This window comes from Lygodium microphyllum, chromosome 24, assembly GCF_053477565.2.
Source record: "Lygodium microphyllum isolate KBCC chromosome 24, Lygodium_microphyllum_v1.1.10, whole genome shotgun sequence".
Taxonomy (NCBI): domain Eukaryota; kingdom Viridiplantae; phylum Streptophyta; class Polypodiopsida; order Schizaeales; family Lygodiaceae; genus Lygodium; species Lygodium microphyllum.
The window spans coordinates 2,777,766-2,791,406 of NC_141158.1; the positions used below are offsets into that span (position 1 = coordinate 2,777,766).

At 40.3% G+C, this 13,641-nt stretch overlaps 1 protein-coding gene across 2 annotated transcripts in view; it reads left to right on the forward strand.

Moving 5' to 3' along the window:
* The first annotated feature begins 7,457 nt into the window (after positions 1-7,457).
* Positions 7,458-13,641, forward strand: part of LOC148014800 (vacuolar protein sorting-associated protein 26A-like) — a 59,366-nt gene continuing 53,182 nt past the window's right edge. The window contains exon 1 of one of the 2 annotated variants that reach the window (XM_087665683.1): positions 7,458-8,202. The gene's annotated coding sequence lies outside the window, so the exon portion shown is untranslated. The remainder of the gene's footprint in view (positions 8,203-13,641) is intronic. The other variant, XM_087665682.1, reaches the window with a different exon arrangement.

A 13,641-nucleotide genomic window follows, 5' to 3' on the forward strand; every position in this document is an offset into this window, starting at 1 on the left:
TGCCTGTCCACGGCGAAGAATGTGAACCACTGCTAGAGGACGCTCCAGGTCTACTAATATCTTGTGACTGCTGCTGTGAATTCTGTGCAGCATTACCATTTTGTGCATCTACATTATCAATCACATTTACTGGTTTATACCAGCTACTCATCTCATCAAAAACAACATCTCTGCTCACTGTAAACTTACGAGTAGAAGGGTTATAGCATCTATACCATTTTTGCTACAGAGAGTAACCAATAAAGATGCACTTCTCATCTTTTGGATTCAACTTGGATCTCAACTCATCTGGCACATGAACATAGGCAATGCAACCAAAAATCTTCAAATGAGAAATATCTGGTTTCCTACCAGTATACCTCTCCTCTGGAGTCATCCCATGTATTGTTGCAGTTGGAGTCATGTTCATTATGTAGACTACTATAGCAACTGCTTCAGCCCAGTAAAAATTTGGCAAGTCTTTTTCATTGAGCATGGCACGAGATACCTCTTCAATATGTCTGTTTTTCCTTTCTGCAATTCCATTTTGTTGTGGGGTATGACTGCATGAATATTGCTGCTTTATGCCATGCTCCTGCAGGAACCTTGCAAACTTATTTGAGAGGTACTCTCCCCCTCCATCTGACCTTAGGCATTTTATTTGCAGGCCTGTTTTTTTTTCAACCATAGCTTTAAGAGTTTTGAAATGCCTTAAAACTTCACTTTTCTTTTTCATAAAATACACCCAAACTTTTATGCTATAGTCATCAATAAAAGTGACAAAATAATGACAGCCTCCAAGAGATGTAGCTTTAGTAGTCCACACATCAGAGTGGATTAATTCCAATGGCTTCTTACTCTCTTGAACATATCTAGGAAATGGTTTCCTTGCCTGTTTTCCAAACTGACAGGCTTCACATACCTTATGCATTTCTGCAACCTTGAATTTAGGCAATCCTGCAACAATATTTTGTGCTTGCATTGATTTAAGTCGATGTACATTAATATGACCAATGCGTTTATGCCAGATATCAATATCTGCAACTACACCGGTCCCATGTGCAAACATTGTTGCACTCAATTCAGGCATGTCTGCATCCAACATAAAAATTGTGCCCTTCTTCTTTCCTTTTGCTGTTAAGTGACCTTTATTTTTCATATCCTCAACAAAGCATCCATGAGAATTAAATCTGAACTGCAAGCCCTGCTCAACCATTTGACCAACAAAAACTAGGTTCTTGGTGATATTCGGGACATGAAATACATCTGATAGGTATTTCTTTTTCCCATCCTGCACAGACAAAGGAATTTTTTCAATCTGCACAATAGGATGTGCAGTATCATCACTAGTCTCTACAAATCCTGGTTTTTCCATTTTCCTTGCATCCTCCATCCATTCTGCATGACCTTACATGTGGTTTGATGCACCTGAGTCAACATACCACACATTGTTGCTTTCTTCTGCACTTGTCACGGAATTGGTCATGTGCTGCATCATAAACAAATACTCATTTTTGTCATCACCCTGTCTACTAGAAGATGCATAATTCCCTTGTTGCAATTTTCCATTCATGATGCCATTCTGCTTTTTATAGCAGTCTTTAGCCATATGACCCATTTTACCACAGTAGTAGCATTCAACATTGCTATTTGCATTTTGGCCTCTTTGCCATCCACCACGACCTCTTTGGCTCCCCCTGTCTCTAGAGTTACCATGTCCTCCTCCATAGGACTGGTTTTCTTGAGTTTGCTGCATATTCTGATTTCTACCACGGCCTCCAGATCGGCCTCCTCTACCTCTGCCTCTACCTCTTCCAGCATTTGAGTAGAAGACAGCTTCTTTTGAAGTTTCTCCTGAAGAAGATGCACCACCATTTCTCTGCTCCTCAAAAATTAGAAGAGCAATCAACTCCTCAAAATCAGGAAATCTTTCACGGATGGAAATGGATGTTCAGAACTGTGCATAATCCTTTCCTAGACCATTCAAGGTCACAGAAACTAAATCATCATCTTCCACTGGCGACCCAATGGAAGCAAGTGCATCTGCAATCTTCTTCACCTTCATGTGGTAGTCATTAATGCTCATACTTTCTCTTTGCACATTGTGCAACTCTTGCTTGAGCTGCATTTTCCTGGCTTGCGTATTTGTGCTATACATTTTTGACAAAGTATCACATGCCTCCTTTGGCGTACTTGCATCTTGAATATGCACAATCATAGAGTCTGAAATGCTGATAGAGAGCCAGTACATAACTTTCCTGGCTCTCTCATGCCATGCTTTAAATGCCTGCATTTGATGTTGATTGGGAACATCAGGAAGAACTAGTTCTTCTTCATTTCCTGCAAGGAATTCCCAATATTCTTTTCCCATAAGGAAATTCGTCATTCTAAACTTCCATGCTTGGAAGTTGTTCTTGTCAAGCTTTTCAGTGACAATCTGTGAAAGAGAATCAGACGCCATTACAGAACACTGCAAAAAATTCTGTCACTACAAAGAACACAGCTTCAGCCTCACAAGGGCAAATCTACAAAACTAACGAAAGTGGTATTTGACCACATAGTCACTTCCTAGTGACGATTTTGCATCAACAGGCAACAAGGATGATTCTGTAACTCCCAATGTCTCTGGCACAGGCATACGATGCAATTTCTTTAGTAACTTTTCACCGACATGTAGAACAGTGGTCGCACATCATAAAATAGGGCCTTTTCCTAAGTGCGTGCAGAAAACTTCCACCTCCAAAACAGGCCCTGAAATGGCCTCAAATAAAAAAAACAGAGCAACCAAGGGCTAAAGCCCTTACCCGCAGCATATACTGCTCTCTTGCTACACCGCGAAGGGCGTCTCAATCTAACACAATGCACTCTTGCACTTTCCGGCTGTGCTACCTGTAGAGACTTGCTCCCAAAACAGAAAAATGAAAGTAACACTGGTCCTCTTACCAGAACACCGCGAACTTGGTTTGCTTTCTTGAGCTCCTTACCATGAACAAGGCTCTGATACCATGTCAAGATTGTGGGAGAGAAGGAAGGAGTCTCACTTGTAGCTTTCTTGCTTGCACAATGGGGGAATACACACAAAGGTGGAAGTTGAAAACAGTTTTCCTCTTCTTAGTTGTGTAAGCCAAAAGAACACTGGTACAAAGAAATAGAAGAACCCTATATATGGGTCTCAAACCAAACTCAACTAACTAAGGTGGCATACTAACTGAGCCACGAACTAGAGTAGATAAGGATAGCTGTCATCTAGCTATTATTCATGGGCGGTGTACCAACTGCATCTGCAACTGACAAGTCGGTGACATAAATGCACAACGGTCACCCTAGCATATCACGAGTGGAGCTCGATATCTCAACAATCATACCATACTTAGATAACATATCCAAGCCATATTGCCTTTGTGATAGCCGTATACTATCATCACATGTCATCATCTCAATACCAAGAAAGTATCTCAGCTTACCTAAATCCTTCATCTCAATCTTCTTCTTCAAGAAGGGATGATTTAATTGGTGTATTTATTTTCTTTTCACTTATTTTCATTTTCTTCCTTTTTTTTCCTTTCTTTTTTAATTATAAAGGGAGCACACTAGGAGGCATCCCATTCATGAGTAGGGGCCAAGCTGCATGGAGGGTTAAGAAATTTGCTTAAAAAGGCTCTACTCTACATATACCCCTTCAAGTTAGCTCTTACATTGAGTGGAGGGGATGACAAAAAGGAGTGGTTATACCCATTGAATCTACTGTCACTCATGTATTCTAATAGGTTCATACAAATTGCTAGCAAGAGGATAGCTCTCATCATGAGGTGGACCATTGCATAGCTATCTATTCCGGTATTTATATAAAAAAATAGTAGTAACTGCTCTTAATAAGCCACATCACATAAACATAATTGCTTATAAGCCCACAGTCCATAATCTTCATAAAAGTACACAATTCCAAGCAAACCAAGAATCCTCTTCTCCTCTTGTTCCAAAAAAAAAGAAGAACAAGATTTCAATAGTTGCCCATAAGAGAGGGTACAAGTAGAGAAAATAAAAAGCCAACCAATCTTGTATAGTTTCTTCAAATTTGAAAGACAAGATCAAGCCAACAACCGTAAAGTTTTGAGAAGGTATCTAGATAACTTCAATTTGGGTACGATTCAACTATTATTGTCAAAGTCTCTCATTAGTTGGTCTTTTTCCATGCAACTTGAGTTTGCTTCAAAGTACTTTAGCTCACTTTCTCAGATTTCCACAATAGTCCCAATCCAACATAGATTGATTAGAGAACACAATGTAAAATGCATCTATCCCTACAAAATGCATCTAAAATGGGGGTGGTCACTTTCGTAAAAAACACAAGGTTGCCTGGAGTTGTCGCTCAACTAGCTTAGCTAAAACACTTAAAAGTGAGCTAGCAACCAAATGCCAACATTGCTCCAACTCCCATGAGAAGAATCTTACAAAAACACAAGTTGTATGGTGTCCTTACATTACAACAAGCCACATTACATGATCATAATTGCTTGTAAGCTAATAGCCCATAATTCCAAGTAGCCAAGCATCCTCTTCGCCTGCTACAAAAATAAATTAGCACATGATTTCCAAAGCTTCCCATAAGAGAGGATAAAAGTAGTAAAAAACATGTAATATCATGGCTACTTTGGAGTGGGACACCTTGTGGTAGTATGGGTTGAGTTATCACATTGCAATCCCTCTAAGTTATGATTTTGGGATTGAGAGGGGGGTGTTCAAATAAATAAGCATATTATAAAAATTAACCTTCATTAGCAATTTATTACAACCTTGAAGCTCAAATTTTTCAACCTTTACTAAAAATTACCAAAGTGTTCATGTGCCATAAGTGAAAAACCTAAATCTGTGCCTCGAAGCTTAGTGGGTATATTGAATGTTGGATAATCCTTAAAGATACATTATGGCTTCTGATACTTGATGGGTAAGATGATGTTATTGGTACTTTATGGATTTACTATCGACACGAAAGGTTTAGTTTGATGAGTTTTTGCCTCAAGTGAATTTCTGTGGTTGATAGATAATGATGTCTTATTGGGTGGTGGTCTGAGGATCGGTTCATTGAATTGCAATGTCCTTATGTTTCTTTGATAGTGGTTGTAAGAAGTATTAGTTGGCTAGAATCCGCACCAGTTAAGTTTAAGCACCAAACCCCTACCCCTATATGGCACTCAAACAAGATCCACATGCTTGAAACAAGAAGATATACTCATTTCTCCAACTAAATACTCATTTCTCCAACTAAGATTGAGATATTGGAATTCCACGACCAATCCATAGGTTTATATCAACACTTCAAATGGGGCACGAGCCTTGTTTATTCTCCTCTATATGAATGATTTGATCTTGATAGGTGACCTTGCCCAAATGGTCAAGCAAACGAAGGCAGCACTTCATGAGAAGTTTAAGATGAGGACATCGGACTTCATTTTTTCTTAGATCATGAGATCTATCATACTCTAATGGGGATCTTCTATGTGAATGATTTGATCTTAATAGGTGACCATGCCCAAATGGTCAAGCAAACGAAGGCAGCACTTCATGAGAAGTTTAAGATGAGGACATGGGACTTCACTTTTTCTTCGATCATGAGATCTATCATACTCTAATGGGGATCATCATCTCCTAGCAGTGCTATGTGCAAGCGCGCTTGACTATGTTTGAGATGGAAGGATGCAAGTCCATATCAACTCCTCTAGATCTAAACTAGAAGGCCACAACCCATGTTAATTCACCTTTCGCGGATGCTGCCCCTCACAATCAGCTAATTGGGTCCTTGATATGGCATTTGAAAACTAGTATTTTGTATTTTGCTCTAAGTTTATTGGTTGGGTTCATGAATGACCAACGATGAAGCCGTTTGCTTGAAGAGTTATAGGAGAGGCTTTATCATCATCTTAGTGAAATGGAATGCAAAGACTAAACATAAGTAGCCAAGTTTTGTTGAAGACTCTTCCATTACGTACATAGTTGAGCTAATTTTCTTGTGTTATGGCCGAGTTAGTTTTGTGAGAGTGCACAATGGAAGAAAGAACACGAACATAGAGATAGAAAGAGAGCAGAAAATAAAGAAACAAATATTGCATCGGAGATACATACAATGATGTGGGCTAGTTCCTGCACATAGCCCAAAGCGTCAGTGAGGGCACCAAATCAGGCTGATCTCGGCATCGCTTACATGTCACTCATGTTGCTTACAATGGAGAGGGGCATGGGTATGTGGGTTATTTTTGAATTATACATACATACATACGTACGTATGTACATACATGCCATAATGTTCTTTTCACCCTTGTAGAGGAGTGGAGCATCCGCAGTAGGCCCCATGAGAGAGAGAGAGAGAGAGAGAGAGAGAGAGAGAGAGAGAGAGAGAGAGAGAGAGAGAGAGAGAGAGAGAGAGAGAGAGAGAGAGAGAAATAACTTCTCTATAGGGTGAGTGGAGCATCCGCAGTAATGCGCAGGGTATACTGTACGATGAAGAGAGGAGATCCACAAGAAAAAAAAACGCTAGCATGGCAAGTGAATCTGGATTGTGGGTGGGGCTACAGGTGGGCTAGTTGGGTGTTGTGCCAAGACTAGGGGGGACCGGGTTGCATGATCAAGCAGGGTCGCATTGCCTAGTGGACAGGCAAGCGATCGCGCATGACGGTCACGGTCGCATGCCACGTGGAGCAAGCCGAAGGTTTGCGGGGGGGCTCCGCGTATGCCACAAGGCCCCTTGCAAAACCTTCTATTGATAATAATAGAATATAGAAGATTCAATGATTAGGTGCATATGTGGAATATAAGTATCAAATTGGAAACTAATATCCTTTCAATATAACAACTATTTTTTATGAAAATACTAATTTGGGAAGTTATAGTGCTTAATTCATAGTTATTAGAGTAAGACATGTCATAACTTAGATTTGGTATTTTAAAAACACTTAAATCTCACAAAAGTTGTAGACCTAAATACAATTTTCATTTGTGTTAATGCATATTTCTTTAGAAGAGATTAGAGGGCGGAAAGGTATATGCCATAACGTGATGATACAAAAGTGGATGTAACAATAAAGTATAATTTCTAGAACTAGGTGCATGTCCTTATCTAGTATGTTGATGTAACAATTAAACATATTTTTTAGAACTAGGTGCATGCCCTTGTCTAGTATGCTATCATTAAGGGTTGAGGACATTATTTAGCATGCTATCATTGAAGGTAGAGGATCATCAACCCTTATGGTCACATCATTGGAGTTGTAGGACTATCAACCCGTATGGTTACATCACCTTATTTTTCACCATACTTTATGCCTTCAAGGCCTAAATTTGATGATCTGTCGTGCGTTTTCTCAAAATAAGTAGAGCATTTTCACATATGTCAAATCATTATTAATTTATATCCAGATTTCACATCTCATTGATTTGATATATATATATATATATAATTATCAATGAGATGTGATCGGTGCTTCTTCCTCTTCTTTTGCTGCTTCTTTTTCCTCATTCGGTTTGGCTTCTACGCTTGCTCTTCTACTTCTTCTCCCTTGTCCATGGCGTCTCCTTCTTCCTCCTCTAGCGGCATAGGCAAACAGCGTTCTTTAAAGTCTCCTAAATTACGCGGGCGCTGCTCTTGACGCTGTGGTGACTATGGAGGTGGGGTGGGCGTGGACGAGCACACCCGCGAAAGTACTCCCCACCACGACGGGAACGGATGTGGACGACGTTTTCTTCTTCGACTGATTGATCAAAGAATCTACTGGCAGGGGAAATCGCTGGGGAAGACGTGATGTTGAAGAGGAGGGGGGTGTTACAAAGCCCGTAGACCCCATCCGTAATAGCCGACTACCCCCAGCGCACCATCTTGGACTCTGTCCACGACGCCGGCCTCTCCTTCACCTGCGCCAGCTCAAGCATGTCACGCGGGCGCTCCGGCGCACCGGCACGCCCGCACCGACACCTTCCCCACTTACGTCGTCATCGAGCCGTGCTACTTCGACATGGCGGGCCGCCCAGCCAGCAATGGCTACCCCTTCCTCGACGTGGCTGTCAGCCCGCAGTTGATGAACCGGATGCTGGCGCTGGTGGTGGCCGCCTAGGACGAGCATGGAGGCTTCTTCGACCACGTACTGACGCCTATGCGCGAAATACCAAGCTCGGACGGCATCATCGGCGGCCCGCAGCCGTGCAATTTCACCTACGACCAGCTCGAGGGTGAGGGTGCCTGCCTTCCTCTTCTCAGCCAAAGGAACAGCTGATACTGTCTCATCTCATACATTCGTATTTCATCGTCTAATTTTTTTGTGACGTTTCTTTGGTTCAAAGTAAGGCCTATTTACTGTCGCTTTATCAATATCTCCTAACTTACATAATACACGCCATCCCATCGAAAGCTATCCTGATTCCTTTCTAGGGCCATTAATTTAAGTAAAAGCTATCCTCATCCGGCCCAAACACGAGACAAAAGGAGCCTACCACAAATAAGAAGAAACCACGTCTCAAAACCCATTGCTTATACCAATATTATTGAAAAACTAAAATGATAGCCTGAAAACTATATTAATGCTTACGTTAGATCATCATTTCGTTTTTCAAATGAGTATAGAGATGTGCTCTTCCCTTTCAGCTTAATCCTCCAACAAACCAGACCACCAATGACGTTGCAGTGTTCACTATTATCTCACCCCTTAACACCATTGTCGTTTGCTTTATGTTCTTAGTAGACTACATGTATCCTTTCCTAAAGAGAGAGGACCTCAAAGGGTGACAAATTCTACTGTGCTTGTGAACACAATAGCCTATTTTCTCTTGCTATCATGAGGACTAGACACACAAGAATTACGAGAAAAAGACCATGAATAAGACAATAACCCTAATTTACACCAGTGAAGAAGGGAGGAAGAAGGAAAGAAGAATGAAGATGCATTTGAGGATTTGATCCAATGTTGTATCATAAACATGTCCAAAAACCCTATCTTTCCACAAACATATGTAATAATCTCAGGAATATTAGCAAAATGTTAGTTGTTTTTTGACTTTCTATAAATGAACAAAAGAATGAAGACCTTGGACAAAAGGCGACACACGTTGGAGCTTGGTAACCATGGTGGAGTTGTAAGATACTTGGTTTCCCATGGCTTTAGTTGCAAAACATCCAAGGATGAGACGTAGGAAGGATAAGAAGCTAGACATGAGTTGACATATTGGTATACAAAGGAGACACCTTTGTGCAAGCAAGGAGCGATGGCAGTCAGTCAAAGGGAGAGTGCACCTATTCGATCGAGGAGACCTAGAGATGCATGGCAACATGCTTTTGATTTGAAGCAGCACTATCACTATATTAGATTGATAGTGCCACTTGGGAGGGCACTATCATTCATAAAAAGGGGAGAGCCCCATCCTAAAGCATTCAGAAATTTTTGTATATATATTTTCACTTCTTTATATTAAATTCAGCTCTAATTGTCACATGGCAACACCAAGTCTTTTGTGGGGCATAAGAAAGGGTGGGTCTTGGTGGTCATGTGGTTAGGTGGGTGGTTTAACCCAAAAACTAGCAGAATTTGATGGGTCCTAGTGGCAATGATGAATCCTTAGCATCTAGTGTGTATCTATAATTTATGCTCTCCCATGATGGGGAAAGATTGAGCTACCATCAAAGTTAAATCAGCTTGAAAGTTATATGGCTGATTTGGGGTTGTCATATTCAACCATTGACAAAGGGAATTAGCTACAACAGACCTCTTTTCTCATTTCTCTTGCTGAAAAGTGTAATTCTTGGCAATTGGTGCATGCATCTTGGTCTCTTAAGGCAGGGCTATGCTTGTACTTGGTCAAAGGCTGACTTTTATTGATTTATGGCTGAATTGGGGCTGTTCTAAGCAATCCTAAACAGGGAAAAACAAGGCAGGTGCTGCCTACTCTGATGAGAAGCTTAGCAGAAGGATCTTCTTCCTGAAACACTTGATTTTGAGCTACTTATCATTGAAGATAGCTTGAAGACTACTCCTAAAGGATATTGCTTGGATTTAGAAGAATTTATACTTATTTTGTATTGGTTGTAACAAACTATAATTGCTAGGACTAATCTACGATTAGAGCCCAAATTGAGATCTATCTTCTTTCATTGATTTCTTTTCATTGTATCAATCCATAATACCATTTCTCTTTCCATCTACATTGATTCTACACTAATCTTCAGATTTTGCAAAGATTATTTATGAGTTTGATTCATGTATGGTTCATGGATAACAGAGATATGATTGAGGTATTTGCTTTATGATGGGTTGTTGAGTTAGTGCATTGAGCACATGTCTATGTGGATGCTCATACTATGAAGGGCAAAGGCTTGGATTCTTAAGAGTTTATGTTCTTTATGCTCATTGGAATTACATGCAGACCGAGGCATGGCTGAAGTGATTTAAATCCTTCTATCATCTTTTGCTCTCTCTTTCTCTTGAATCCAATCTCTCAAACCTCTTACCTTATTTTGTCTCATATCCTAGTGGTTGACCTTCAATCATACAGGCTTTGACATTGGTGAATCCGATGTGAAGGTCGGTAGGAGTGTAAACATGGGAGATGCATCAATGAACACGGGTAATGATGGGGATCTGATGTAACTGCTTGAAACATGTAAACAACTTGTTTAGGAACAAATGTGACAATAAGAACAACAATAAGAAAGTATGCAGGAGCAAAAGACTCTTGCAAGGATAGAGAAGATGGCTATAGATGCAATGCTAGTGAACGATAAAGAAGTGGGTCGCTTTGATGCATGGGACATCTCCAAGTTTCTCAAATTTTATGACAAGGAGATGCAATAGCACGGAGTTCGATAAGAACATAGGATGAGATATTTTACACACATTGTGACAATGGATAGCAAGATTCAGGCACAAGTTCAAGATACTGAGTAAAAGCACGGGGCATCTTTGCAACGATGTAAACATGTTCTAAAAACAGAGTTTCATGCTTTGGATTTTGCAGAAGATAGTGATTGTGGGAGTGTGTAGGATATGGATGATAATGAAGACTTGTCCATTGAGTTGCCTTGTATTGCAGATGTATTGAGAGTATCTATTTTGTCAGCTAGGGATACTTCTGAGGTATTGGACATGCTAGAAAGTATTGATGGTTCAGATGCAATACAAGGGAAGAGTGCACATGCTCCAGTTAGTGTACTTATGTAGATGCGGTGACTATGGTCGATGCCCTACCTACCATCTACAATGATGTTATAGATAGTTTGAAAATAGAGGCTTTGGAAGAGACTAATGAAGAGCTGGTGCCAAATAAGACCTATGGGAAAGATGATTCTTTTGTTAGCATCATATCGGTAACTAGGTTTGCGAATTGTGGTTTGATTGAAGCTGCATTACTTGCAAGATGCACTAAATGCGTCTATGCCTTTGCTTACAGTTTCGGTTTGGAATACCATGCCATGAACATGGTTGTAGAGTGTAGCACTTTAAATGCAATCTATACACAATGCATGTATTCAAACTATGAGTGCATAAAAGGAGCATGCAAGGTGTTTGATGATTTGACAAATCAAGTTGTAGTTGTATGGGGTGCAATGATTGCAGGTTATTGAGAACAGGGCTATAATAGTTCTACTATCAAGTTATTTGACAAAATGCTAAATAAGGGTATTGTACCAACCAATGTCACCTATTTGTGCATCTTGGAAGCATGAGTGAATGAAGTAGGCTTATTGCATGGAAGAGTAAGAGATCACTTATGCTCAATTCATTTGGATTATGTTGGAGATTTTTTTTTGCTTTTGCTACAGTTTGTAAAAAGATAGAACTTTGATTTTTGTGCTTTGTTGGGTGTGTCTTTGGATATTTACTATCTTGTGATTGACTTGTGATTGAAATGATGAATATAAGAAAGCTATGTGATGTGGTAGATGAGGCCTTGGTGGAGAAGATGTCCAAACTTATGGCTGTAGAGAAAAGTGTGTTCATGGCTATGCTTCTTGAGACTGCAAAAGAGTTCTCCGTTGCATTACCTAGAGTTGCTGATGGCCGGCTAGCCTATGCTTTTCTAGGACAAGCTGGTATAGATGATTGGGTTGTACAAGATGCTATAGGTATCTTGGTTGAGACATTCCAACAAACGGACGAAGGTTGTGTCTATGTGTATGTTCATGGGCAACTTCAGAGTATGTATATGGAGTAGGTAACGACTATGGTTGATGATTTTGAGGGACCTATGCTATTCATGGATGATACAGAAAAGAGACCTCTACCAGTCAATGTGCTTGATTGTTAGATGTCCTATGATCCAGGCGGATGTGGTAATACATGCATGTCTTGCAAGAAACTAATATGGGTCTATGATCCCGGTGTGTTGCATGGGGTGGCACCTCCAAAGTACATGCAAGTTTGGAGAGGATGGATGTCGTGTTGATATCCCTCCACTCTATGAAATTTTCTAGGCTTTGAGAGTAGTTCAAGGAACAATGTGTGAATATGGATTCTTTGATTTTGATCTAGTCTTATCTTTGGCAATTGTGGTCTACACATGCACTCTTATGTCTAAAACCTATGGTAAGGTACCTAGTATACGTGTTGTGATGGGCATTATTTGGGGTTTTCTCCTCTTTCTAGTATCTTGGGCTTCTTTCTTTTGATGGACTTGGACTAGTAAAATCTTGGATTAGGAGCGCAATAAATATGGTTTGTAATAAGTATTGATGAGCTACCTAAATGCTCATGGCCATGGTGAAAGGAAATGAAGATTTATGCTAGCTGGGGGGAGGGGCTTACATCCTTTCACTTATGGCATCCTTTTGATTGGGATCTTTTCCAATGGCATGTTTTACATTGGTGATAATTGATGAAGCTTGTCGAATGAAGAATGCCAACCAAGGAGACTGAGCCCCTCTCCACATGAAAGCCCAATGAGACTATCATATGCCAATGGAAATGGAGAGACCTCAAATAAATCACTCTAGAAAACTCTAGTTGAGAATGGGTGAGTCAAGCCTGTTTCCCAACAATGAGATAATAGCGACTTAGAGATGAAGGGCAAGAGGTGGCTATTGTACTCTTTGGTGATTGTGACTTTCAAGGTAAATCATCACATATTGGGTTCATGAATGTGGGTAGCTGCTCACATTTCTCATGATAATGATGGTGATTCCAAGTATAATCGACTCCTTCCCTATAGTTTTTTTAAAAGACACAAAGAAAATGACGTCTATCTTTTCATCCAACGACTTCAATGATTCTGTCCCATCAAGCGATGCCATTGATTTCTCAACCTGAGGTTTTTTCTATCTATGAATAGGAAGCAAGCTCGATGCAGTAGGGGTAGGGATAAACCTCGACCTAGAAAAACCATTCTTATCAAGACTAGCCACTTTTACCAACTTGACATTCTCCTTCAGAGCCGATGTCTTCACAATCTTAGGTGAAAGCAATTACCCTCCATGCCAACTGCGATTATGCGTTTAATGTAGTCTGACCAAGCCATGAGCTACCCTTGCCAATGTGAACATAGGCCAAACGTTTTCATGTGATGCTTGTCCATGTGGACAAGTAGAAGAGACGAAACAAACTCTACTTCAAGCTGAGGAAGCTTATCTTCATGGGCTATAGCAAGACGACAAAAGGTTATGAGTTTTACGACCCAAAGACATGAAAGATC